The following is a 12,402-nucleotide window of genomic DNA, read 5'->3' on the forward strand; positions in this document are numbered from 1 at the left end:
CGTGACTTTGTGCTCCACACATGGATTAAAGAAGGCTTGTCATTTTTATGTGTCTTGATGAAAAATTATAGTCTATTTTATATGAGGAAGAAACATCCTGCCTCTCAAGTTCAGGGGAATCTAACATTATATGTTCCTGTGTGACGTTCACATGACCTAGATAGTCATCCTGGCTGGTGCTCTGAAGTGTGGGACACATAAGGATTTCTAAGGGGCACATGGAACCCACAATGAATAAGACTGAACCATATAGTAAGGCTATTGGGAAAAATGAAGGGGTTAATATAGAAACAATTACATTAAATCTGAAGTTGGCAGTATTAACTGTCTCCATGGAGAAGGCAATGGCACCCCACTCCAGTACTCTTGCCTGGAAAATCCCATGGATGGAGGAGCCTGGTAGGCTGCAGTCCATGGGGTCGCTCAGAGTCGGACAGGACTGAGCGACTTCACTTTCACTTTTCACCTTCATGCGTTGGAGAAGGAAATGGCAACCCACTCCAGCGTTCTTGCCTGGAGAATCCCAGGGACGGGGGAGCCTGGTGGGCTGCCATCTATGGGGTCGCACAGAGTCGGACACGACTGAAGCTACTTAGCAGCAGCAGCAGCATGGGGTGACCTGGGAGCCTTAATGAACTCCAAGGTTCAAACCTCACCTCAGAGATTCTGATTTAGTTAGTCCTGTGCCTACTTCTCACATTTTAATGTCCTGTGAGCCACTGGTGAAAAGTGAAAGTGCAAGTCTTAGTCGTTTAGCCATGTCTGACTCTTTGTGATCCTATGGACTGTAGCCAGCCAGGCTCCCCTGTCCATGGAATTCCCCAGGCAAGAATACTGGAGTGGGTTGCCATTTCCTTCTCCAGGGGGTCTTCTTGACCCAGGGATCAAACCTGGGCCTTCTGCATTGCAGGCAGATTCTTTACCATCTGAGCGACGAGGGAAGGCACTGGGGACCTTGCTAAATGTAGATTTGGATTCCTTGCATCTGGGTGGGTTTGAGATCCTCTAACAAGTTACAAGCTCACAGGGGATAATGATGCTAGGGCAGGGTATCTGACTTTGAGCAGCTGGAGTCTAGGTGGAGGCAAGGTTGAGAAGCATTGCTTTAAGGAGATAGTTTCATTTTGGTGCCTAGCTTTTTAAGTGTTTAAACAAACTAGAATGAGTTATACATGCACATGGAGCACAAATCAAATAGCAATGACCCTCCCTCTCTTTCTACTTCTCATCCCTCTACAGAATCCAGTATTGATATCCTTCCAGGGGGATCATCACATATACAAGCCTAGATACATGTGTATATACATATTCCTTTAAAAATGACTCAGAGAAGGCAGTATTCAGGTCACACTGTTCAGCACTTTGCATTTTTCACTTAATGCACGTTGAACACTGTTTCTTAACTGTAACATAAAGAGCTGCTGAATTTTTTAACACATAAAATATATATATATATATATATATATAAAATAAAATTTACCATCCAGTGCATTGACATTGTTGTGTAACCATCATCACCACCCATCTCCAGAGTATCTCAAACTGAAACTCCACACCCATGAAGTGGTGCCAGGTAATATTTAACTCTCCTTTGAAACAAAGCAAGAAGTGGTCTCAGGGCCAGAGCTTATAGATGACAGTGATGTTTACTCACGGTGCTCTGTGTTCGATATGTTTAACTATCATTACCTTCTGTGATAAGTAGTACTGATTTTTCCAGGTGGCTCAGTGGTACAGAATCTGCCTGCCAAACAGGAGACCTGAGTTCAATCTGTGGGTTGGGAAGAAGATGCCCTGGAGAAGGAAATGGCAACTTGCTCCAGTATTCTTGCCTGGGAAAGCCCACTGACAGAGGAGTCTGGTGGGCTATAGTCCATGGGATCACAAAGACTCAGATATGACTTAGCAACTACGCAACAAAAACAACCTTCTGTGATGAACAATATTGATTTTTCACTTAAAGTAGTTCCCCTCTAAATAAACCAAAGTTCCATTGGAATAATGAGGTCTACTGAGTTTTAGCCAAGGCTGCTCCTGGTTGTGCCCCAGATCAGAAAGTTGCAGTTCAAGAAGAACTGAAGCGCAAGACACCCCTTTCTGAGCTGCCACTTATGACCTTTCTCTCCAGACACTAACTGGGAAATTGGTCTTCTCTTATGGCCTCATGTACCCAAAGGCAGTTTTTTATAGGCAATTTTATAGCAGACCCTCCTTCTGCAAGAAAGAGGGAAACTATTCTTTTTCAGTTAAGTCGCTCAGTCATGTCTGACTCTTTGCAACCCCATGGACCACAGCATGCCAGGCCTCCCTGTCCATCACCATCTCCCAGAGTTCACCCAAACTCATGTCCACTGAGTCAGTGATGCCATCCAGCCATCTCATCCTCTGTTACCCCTTCTCCTCCTGCCTTCAATCTTTCTCAGCATCAGGGTCTTTTCAAATGAGTCAGCACTTTGCATCAGGTGGCCAAAGTATTGGAGTTTCAGCTTCAACATCAGTCCTTCCAATGAACATTCAGGACTGATTTCCTTTAGGATGGACTGGATGGATCTCCTTGCAGTCCAAGGGACTCTCAAGAGTCTTCTCCAATACCACAGTTCAAAAGCATCGATTCTTCTTTGCTCAGCTTTCTTTACAGTCCAACTCCCACATCCAAACATGACTACTGGAAAAACCATAGCCTTGACTAGACAGACCTTTGTTGACAAAATAACGTCTCTGCTTTTTAATATGCTGTCTAGCTTGGTCATAAGTCTTTTAATTTCATGGCTGCAATCACTATCTGCAGTGATTTTGGAGCCCCCAAAAATAAAGTCAGCCACTGTTTCCCCATCTATTTGCCATGAAGTGATGGGACCAGATGCCATTATCTTAGTTTTCTGAATGTTGAGCTTTAAGCCAACTTTTTCACTCTCCTCTTTCAGTTTCATCAAGAGGCTCGTTAGTGTTTCTTCACTTTCTGCCATAAGGGTGGTGTCATCTGCATATCTGAGGTTATTGATATTTTTCCTGGTAATTTTGATTCTAGCTTGTGCTTCATCCAGGCCAGTTTTCTTCTTAATGGCTGAGTGATATTCCATGGTATATATATGTACCACAGTTTCTCACAGACTTTGAGAACTAACTTATGGTTACTGGGGGGAAGGGTTGGGATGAGAAATAGTAGGAATTCGGAATGTACAGGTACACACAGCTATATTTAAAATAGGTAACTAATAAGGACCTACTACATAGCACAGAGAACTCTGCTTAATATTCTGTAACAACCTAAATGGGAAAAGAATTTGAAAAAGAATAATACATATATGTGTATAACTGAATCACTTTGCTGTATACCTGAAACACAACATTGTTAATCAATTATACCTCAATATAACACACACAGTTTAAAAAAAGAAACAAACAGGGAACACAACAGCAGGCTCCTTACACTAAAGCAATAGGAGATTGCCCTACTAGAATTCAGTGCCATTTTCTCTTCCCAGGTGGCACTATTGGTAAAGAATCCACCTGCCAATGCCAGAGACACAGGAGACTCGGATTCAGTCCCTGGGTTGGGAAGATACCCTGGAGTAGGAAATTGCAACCCACTCCAGTATTCTTGCCTGGGTAATTCCATGGACAGAGGAGCCTGGTGGGCTACAGTCCATGGGGTCGCAAAGAGTCAGACACAACTGAGTGACTGAGCACACACGCAGTGACAATTTCTGGCTGGAGAGAAGTCAGAGAAGGACCAGCATCTGTTTCACATGGTAGGGTGCCTAAGAGACAGGACTGAAGGCGGGGGTGGATTCACTGTACAGCCCACGATGGAAAGAGCTCAGATTGGGTACTCATAGTCCTGGCACGGAGGCCAGGGCTCACCACCCACCAGCACTGTGACTTCCAGCAGGTCAATTCACCTTGTCAGTGGCAGGGTTTTGTTCAGTGCAATGTGGTGAGGTGGAGACAGTAGGGAGGTGTTTTGGCTTAGCTGGTAAAGAATCCGCCTGCGATGCGGGAGATTTGGGTTCGACCCTTGGGTTGGGAAGATCCCCTGGAGAAGGGAAAGGCTACTCACTCCAGTATTCTGGCCTGGAGAATTCCATGGAGCACAGTCCGTGGGGTTGCAAAGAGTTGGACATTACTGACCGACTTTAACTTTTACTTTTCAGGGAGGTGTTTAGCACTCAGCCTGGCACATTGTTAGCACTCAATACCTGGAAAGCTTATCATCCTGGACTCTTCCTGAAGAGGAACTAAAAGAGATGTGGGGAAGACTGGGGCTAGGACCACTCACGTGGTCACCACTCAGCCAGGCTTCCACCTGTGATGGAAAGAGGTGGAGTGTGACGGGCCTCCCAGTTTAGCCGTGAGGGATAAATGGCATTATTAGGTGGGATGGAAATGATGAGCTCCACTCCCAAATAGAGTCCAGACTAATTCAAAAAGTAGCTGAGCAGAGAAACACTCCGAGAAGCTGAGAGACGAAAATGTGTTCCCAAATGTAGTCATTCCATTGACCCAACGCTTAACCCTCTCCCTTCTTTGTTTCTTCTTAAGCAAAGGAACTGGCAACCCACTCCATATTCTTGCCTAAAAAACTCCCTGGGCAGAAGAGCCTGGCAGGCTAGAGTCCAAAGAGTCACAAAGAGTAGGACATGACTGAGTGACTAAGCACCCATACAAGCAAAACAAAAAAGTGTCTGAAATAAACATGTACTTTTTTCCCTGGAGCTAACACAGTGATTGAGGGAATAAACACTTGAGCCCCTCTATGTGCCTGGAACTGCACTGGGTCCTGGGGAACAGCGATGCCCAGGATGGAGCCCCCTGCACCGATAGGCATACATCCTGCTGGGTTCACTCCCAGCCCCGACTGCAGGGACCATTCAATTTGCCCACACACAACCCCTGCTTCTCTCTGAGTGTCTTGGAAAGGCAGTGGGATCTGCGGGTCCTTCTGCCGTGCAGAGAAAGGAAAAATGGATGGCTTCTCAGAGGTAACCCCAAGTAGTTGTTTGGAAGCTCTCTCAATTGTTAAGAAACTGAAAAGATTTATGCTGATCGATGAACTATCTTTCTGTGGCGGGGAGAGCAGACAGAGCAGCAGGGGTAATGAGTGATGGCCGGGCTTGGGCTGGAGCCACATGGGTCACTGATCGGGAAGTTGGCAGATGAGAAGCAGTGCCATGAGACAGGGCCTGGAAAAAGTCCTTAGCATGAGCTGCAAAAGCAGACTGCACTCAAGAGAAAGACTTAGGCATGCTCTCATGGCAGAAAAGGAAGGATTTAACATCTCACCATCAACCATTATCCTGGGCTGGGGGATGAAAGTGAAAGTGTTAATCACTCAGTCATGTCTGACTCTTTGCAACCCTATGGACTGTAGCCTGCCAGGCTCCTCTGTCCATGGGATTTCCCTGGAAAGGATACAGGAATGAGTAGCCAAGTCTGGGGGGCAGATTGACATTAATGGAAACATTTACACTACCATATGTAAAATAGATAGCCACTAGGAATTTGCTGTATTATTGGGGGAACTCAAACCAGGGGTCTGTGACAACCTAGAGAGGTGGGATGGGGTGGGAGGGAGGTACAAGAGGGATGGGACATATGTGTACTTATGGCTGATTCATGTTGATGTATGGCAGAAACCAAATCAACATTGTAAAGCAATTATCCTTCAATCAAAAATAAATAAATCTAAAAAAGACAAAGAACTGTTTCAATCCCCCCCTCCACCACTTTGTTAATAGGTACTTAACCGTACAAACCTGAGTTTCCTAATCTGTAAAGTGATGTTCACACTATTTAACTCACTAGGTTGATGGAGTGAATTAAGGGAAATGGTACACATAAAGGGGTCAGTATAAGGCCTGGGACACTGTAGAAATCTTATTACTGGATGTAGGCAGAGCTGAGCAAAATGAAAGCAGTGCTATGCTACTGCAGAAAATAACTAATTTGTGCAAGATCACATGGATAGTAAAAGGTCATGATGTCTAAGATTTAACTACATTTCTCAACTCCATCCTGCATTTACTCCTTTTAACAGCCCAGCTGTACAAGCACCACTTTCGAGGGATGACACTTTCTTGACAGGTAGCCACTGTGCAGCCTACTGTTTTGTCTGCTTTTGTAAATAACACAATTCACAGGCCGGTCCTCAGGCTAAGATGCCAATTACTGAGTTACCTTGCAGCACTGAAAATATGCTTTATAATTGATCCACTTCGGCTTGCTCTTAAACCAGGTTGAAAAGTGAACAAAGAAGGACAGAAATGTTAGAATAGCTCAGAAGATTTACTGTTCAAAAGGATAGGTACTGAGGGGGACTGGCAGAGACAGAAACTCCGCTCTCATTCTTTCCTACTGTGATATTCCAGTGACTACAGAGTTATGAACCCCAGGTGGCACAGTGGAAAAGAAGCCGCCTGCCAATGCAGGATATGCAAGAGATATGGGTTTGATCCCTGGGTTGGGAAGATCCTTTGGAGTAGGAAATGGTACCCTGCTCCAATATTCTTGCCTGGAAGATTTTGTGGATGGAAGACCCCAGTGGGCTACAGTCCATGGGATTGCAAAGTCAGACGTGACTGAGGGCATATAAACACACACACACACACACAGTTATGGGGAGAAAGCCAACTGGAGTAGTTGAGGTGCTCAATTGTGTCCAGAGAAGATGCAGCAAAGAGAGAGCAGGCTCATGGCCCAGGGAAACCTGGTGAGGCGGGTTTGTCTACATACCCCATGGGGTTGGCCCAGCAGGACTGGTTTTTCCATAGCTAATGGGGAATGTGTTATCACAGCATCTCAGAGAGGGTGACTCAGGCAGGAGGAGTCTGGGGTTGATGAACACAGAGGTGAAGAGCATGTGTTCAGTCACACAGGTTTGGGGGCACATCCTGGTGGCACCGTTCAGTTGGGTGCCCTTGACCAAGGATTCCCTTGATGTCATCTTCTGCTTCCCTAAAATAGGATAATACTGGAACCTGCTTGAGAGTATTGTTAAGATTCCGTGAACTCTCACATGGCAAGTACTCAATGAAAGGAAGCTGTTCATTATTAATGACAGTCATGATTTGGGAGGCAGCTGGGAGCCAGGCATACTTAGCACTGGCAGCGGAAGGAGGAGGACTTAATAGGATCTCATGCTCTGTCACTGTATATACTGGGATCCTGCTGAAGCAAGTCCTTACCCAGGGAGAACAAACCCATACATAACTCCAATATCCAACTGGGTACCATAGTCAAAAGGGCACAAGGGCTGGCATCTATCTTTGACCAGCCCAGGACAGAACCCTGGACTGTTTCTTCTGGTCACTTATGCCAACACAGATGCTAACTCAAGAGACTGTGTAGCGACAGATTTCAGCCAGCCAGCACAAAACAATGTTATCACAGAGCTAGAAGAAGGCCCTTCACTGGCCAGGTCAGCACTCTGTCTTAGGGAAGAGGAATGTCATTGATTGCTTTTAATAAGCAAACTTATCACCTCAAGGCCAGTGTGGCTGCCTGCCCAGAGACCAAATCTTGAATAGAGGAGAGAATTCTGGCTGGTTTGATGATGGCCTAGAGGCAGAGCTTAAGACATCTGCAACAAGACACTTCACTCACCATCCTAAAGATGACATAAGTAGCTACAAGTATGGAGAGAATATAGGTTGCGTTTTGGAGTATGAATTCCTGTCAAACTGAGTTCCCAGAGGAATGTGTGTTTCTTTTAGAGTTTACTGAGGAAATAGGACGTAGAAAAGGGAAGGCTTGGGATGAACACAGTTGGGGGTTCAAATCCTGATTTTAGCTGTGTAACCTGACTCTTTATCAGTTTCTACACACCCAGGATGGGAGTGAGAGGATGTCCCTCGCAGAAGGGCTGAGGCGAAAGCAGCTGCAATAGCAACTTTGAGACGACATTCCATACCAAGCACCATTTCAGCCTGTTACATGTATTCACTTAGACAATGCCCACAATATCTAGGGGGAAAGTTTAGTAATATCTCTGTTTATAGATGGAGAATGTGAAACAGAGGGTTTGAGAAACTTACCTAAGGTCACACAGCTAGCAACTGACTGAGCCAGGCTCCTGAAACCACAAGCCCACACCTTCCCCACTGAGGAATGCACACACTTTAACAGGAGGAAAATGCTTCCATCAGGGTGGAGTATGAAGTAGTAGTTAATGGCTAGTGACTATTCTGATTTTATCATTAACTCATAGCATAGTACATAGTATCTACAAATTCTCCTCAAGAAGGAATATCCATAGAACATTTTCCTAAATTTTGGTAAACAAGATGTATGAGGAATGGTGAAATAATCCTGCATCATTTCATTAACCCTTCATTGGCATCACCTCTTTGAATGGTACCCTGTGTGGATGGCAGGCCTGGGAAGGTTACCCTGTCTATAAAGATCCCCAAGTAGTGTGGGTGAGTAGACAGCAAGTTACCTGGTACGTAAGTGCCTGTGCCCTTAAGTCAACCAGCATGTGTTCAAATTTGGGTTCCATCACTCCCTGAGTCTCACATTTCCCATTTTCAAAAGCAGGGATAGTCAGCGTCACCATGAAACGAGAACATCTAAGAAATCCTTTAAACATTCCCTAAGTTCTCAGGAAAAGTCCACTGCAGTATTGCTATCATCCCCCTGCCCTCACGGTCCGAGAAGTCAGGAGACAGTTCAATCCCAGTCTCTAGATACTTAACGTCATTCTCCTTCCATTACACAACTTTGCATATGGGCATCTTTCTCCTCAGAAGGTCCTCAGGACTCTGGCTTCACTCCTAATTCAAGCATCTATTTTCTTTCGAACAAGTCATATTTTAAAGTCTGGAAATGAAGAATTGCACAAGTGAATAGAACAAGATAAGGAGTGCTTTAAAAAATAGAATCACAGAACAACCTGAGGATCAGAAATAAAATCAGCAGTTCCTTAAATCAAGTGGGGCCAGGGCTGATGCCAGAAAGGCTTACCACACATTACAATGAAGAACACAGAAGAGCAAGATGGGACCCATAAAACCACCAGCGTGTAAAATACTGCCAAGGGCTGCGTGCCTGCCAAGGAGGAAGTGTCACCAGGCTGGAGTCTAATGCAACGCGCTGCAAAGCAAATCGTCTGGGTGTTAATTAAAGTGTGTAAGTCGATTCTTGAGGTAGCTGCCTGGGAGAAGGAATCCTGTAGAGAAGTCTCTTCCTCTCACAGATTTCTTTTGGAACTGTGGATTTTATGCAAGCAAAAATCTCCAAAACAAACACACCTCCCTGTGTATTCTCTACTCCTCCTTGCTGGCAGGCCCAGGTACTTGTAAAGCAAGAGATTTATGGCACATCACTGTCCTCCAGAATCCACTACAACCCCACGGGCAGCTATTCCCATGCCATTTTATAGAGGAAAAGCATGAGATGTGGAGGCACTAAGGGACATGCCCACAGTGGCAGAGAATGATAGAGCCCATAGAAACTTGAGACCCCTTGTTCCTATGGATGGACCTGTTCCCATCCAGCAAATGAATGACACTCCAAAATAGCAAAGGGCATGTGAGCAAAGGCTGGTGGCTCATTTGAATGAAAGGCTTGATGAAGCAGGGCGGGAAGCATACACTCTCAGCTTTCTGAAATGTCATTGTCCCTACAAGTATACCAGGCAGAGCCAAGGTCAATACCCTATGTCCGGAAGACGGCTGGGCTGAGTCATAGGCAGTGAGTGCTGCTTATCAAGACTGGCCAGCAGAGCCGGCCTTGTCATACCTTGCTATTTCTCAGGGAATTAAATTCACCTATGCCATTTATCCTTTTTCCCTTCTTTATTCCAAGAATGCCCCTTGAACACTTGAAAGCTCAGATGCTATTATATTTCACCTTCTAGACCAAGACGTTTGCATCCATATGGGAGATTGAGTCGAGGTGTTGGATAAGAAGGAGGCAATGATATCTCCTGACCCCTTGTATTATTTATTCACTCAACAAACATTAACTCAGGCCCTGTTACTGGGAGACCTAATCCCTGGGGACCCAGTAGTGTCCAGCAGGCAGAAGACATGCAAGGTCCCTACCCTCATGGAGTTCTACTGGGGAGACAGACAAACAAGAGAACCAAATTTCAGATTGACATCAGTGTAATGACTGTAATCAGCACAATAAAGAAGTGTACTCGGGGATGGCAGTGGCCAGTCTACTTGCCATCCCGGCATCTAGGAAGCCCTCTTAAACAGGCCAGTCTGAGCTGCAGCCTTACTGAAGGGAGAGATCCAATTACAGGAAGAGCCCAAGGGGATGTGTTCCAAGGAGAGGGAAAAACCGCAGGTCCTAAGCAGGGAAAGTACAGAGGTAGCCAGTGTTGCTGGCTTACCTCCAACTGAGGGGCCATGTAATAGGAGAAGTTTGGAAATAGGGAATGCTTGGCAACATGAGAGATGTGGTAAACTGTTTGGGGGCGGGGATGTTAGGTTTAATTCTAAGTGGCCACAAGGCATTGGCTCTCAAATGCATTTCTGTCCTCTGGTGTTTTAAGGCCCATCTCCATTGTTCAGTTGTAGCCTCTGAATCCTTAATGACACTGACCTTCGAGATTACATATTGCTGACAGTAGGCTCTTAACAGTCTCCAAATCCACAAGACGGGGCTATTGAGGCCTGAGAAGTAGAGACTCTGTTCTAAATTAATTCCTGAACATGGCAACAGGAGATGGAGGCTATCAGATGGAGAAAGCCTCTTTGCAAAGCCTCTGCACAGTCGGTTGTGCCTCACCTCTGCTCACTTTGAATCTAAAAGACCTTCGGCTAAATATGCCCTCATGGATAGAAGTCAAGAGCATGTACTCATTTCAGCAAACCCTGGTTCGGCTCAGGTAACCTTCCTGACCCTCAGCCTCCTCACCACCAATTGTAGATAATAACCAACACCTGCTGCACGGACTGCACCAAGATGAAGTCTTTGTCGTCATGCTTTGTAAATCATAAGCTCTCAGTAAGCTCTTGTCCTATTATTTTCATCACCATCAAAAACTCAATTCTCTCACTCTCACTCTGCCTCACACAATGTACATCTTTCAAAACGCTGCACAATGGTTTGGTAAGCTTTCGGAAAAAGGTCCTGAAATATTACAGGTAATGACCAATGCCAGTATACTATGGACTCTCTGTACAGGTAATTCATTCCAAGCTCTAGACAGCAAAGACAGAGGTTGTCTGCTCATCAGAGCATGAAAAAAGCCAAGGCTACATCGAGCAACCATCATCACCATCTGCAGTTGCCCTCATGACCCAGTCAACTGCATGCACAGGACCTTCCAGTGTGAGCAAAGAGCTCCCCAAACAAAGCAATGAGTTTCCACGGGACCCCCAGCTGCAGGTGGTTGGTGGTAGGCATGGCTGTAACATCCAGAATACAAAGGCTGAAGCCTCTGGAGCAGCCTCAGAGGGTACCTTGGAAACAGCATCCGAGCTCCAGGCCAGCAAGCAGGAGGGAGCGCTAAGACAAGCCCCCCTGCCCCCACAGCCTTTGCATCAGCAGGGTCCTTACCTCCTCTCTGGGAGCTGGCATGCCTTGGGCCCTTCTTGGTTTCCTCTTCTGGGGAGGGAGACTGGGCTGAGACACCTCCAAGTATCCCCTCAAACAGGCATCACAGCCACCGAGAGAGCTTCCTTCTCCTCCCTGGCTGGGCAGGCAGCCTCAACCCCTTCTGAAGCCTGGCCTTCGGTGGCGGTGCACACCTGAACACAATTCCTCCACCCCATTTCCTCCTCTCCCGCCTGCTGCAGAGACCTGCTCAGCCCCACCCTCCCCGGGCCTCGCTGCTCCTCTCCCAAGCCCTGCATCTCCACCCTGCTCTCCAAGGAGCCCTGGCAGGGCTGGTCTAACCGGCCAGGAGCCCAGAGCAAACCCTGGAGAGGCTGCTAGCTTGGGGCTGATTGGCCTGGTCCCTACCAGCCCGACTCCCACCCCTGCAATTTATTTTGACAGACAACCCCTGGCTTAGTTAGAGCCAGCACTTAGGACTTTGGTCTAGCTGAGGGAAAATGGGAAGTATTCATTTTCTGGTGATTAATTTTTAAACTGTAGGAATCTGAAGGTCAAATGTCAAGAGATGGGGCTTCTGTCCTAGCCAAAGAGCTGCTTCTCTCTGTCTGAGACTTGGCTAGATCACATCCCTACTTCCAGGGCCCAGCTTTCCCCAAATCAGGGCAGCACCTACCTTTATTCTCAGTAGAAAAGTGAGGGAGAGGACCTGAGAGCCAAGCTGAAATCTGCCCATCAGGCCAAAATGAGATTTTATTTCTTCCTTTGTGAAGCATTGGGGAGATCAGCAAGGAAAGTTTAACAATGCACCCCATGTCTGTTATTAAAAAGCACTTTGTCATTCTAGTTAATTGCTATTCTACTGAATCCACAGGTGGTTTTAACATAAGGCAC

At 46.1% G+C, this 12,402-nt stretch overlaps 1 protein-coding gene across 5 annotated transcripts in view; it reads right to left on the minus strand.

The window, feature by feature from the left end:
• Window positions 1–11,916, minus strand: part of ATP10B (ATPase phospholipid transporting 10B (putative)) — a 392,121-nt gene extending 380,205 nt beyond the window's left edge. For 2 of the 5 annotated variants that reach the window (XM_086412751.1, XM_086412752.1), the window contains exon 1: window positions 11,512–11,911. The gene's annotated coding sequence lies outside the window, so the exon portion shown is untranslated. Of the gene's footprint in view, window positions 1–11,511 lie in introns of all 5 variants that reach the window. The other 3 variants (XM_086412750.1, XM_086412753.1, XM_086412756.1) reach the window with 2 other exon arrangements.
• Window positions 11,917–12,402: the final 486 nt, after the last annotated feature.

This window comes from Bos grunniens, chromosome 7 (genome assembly GCF_055505025.1).
Source record: "Bos grunniens cultivar Pamir isolate PY7600 chromosome 7, Bosgru_T2T1.0, whole genome shotgun sequence".
NCBI classification, from domain to species: Eukaryota; Metazoa; Chordata; class Mammalia; order Artiodactyla; family Bovidae; genus Bos; species Bos grunniens.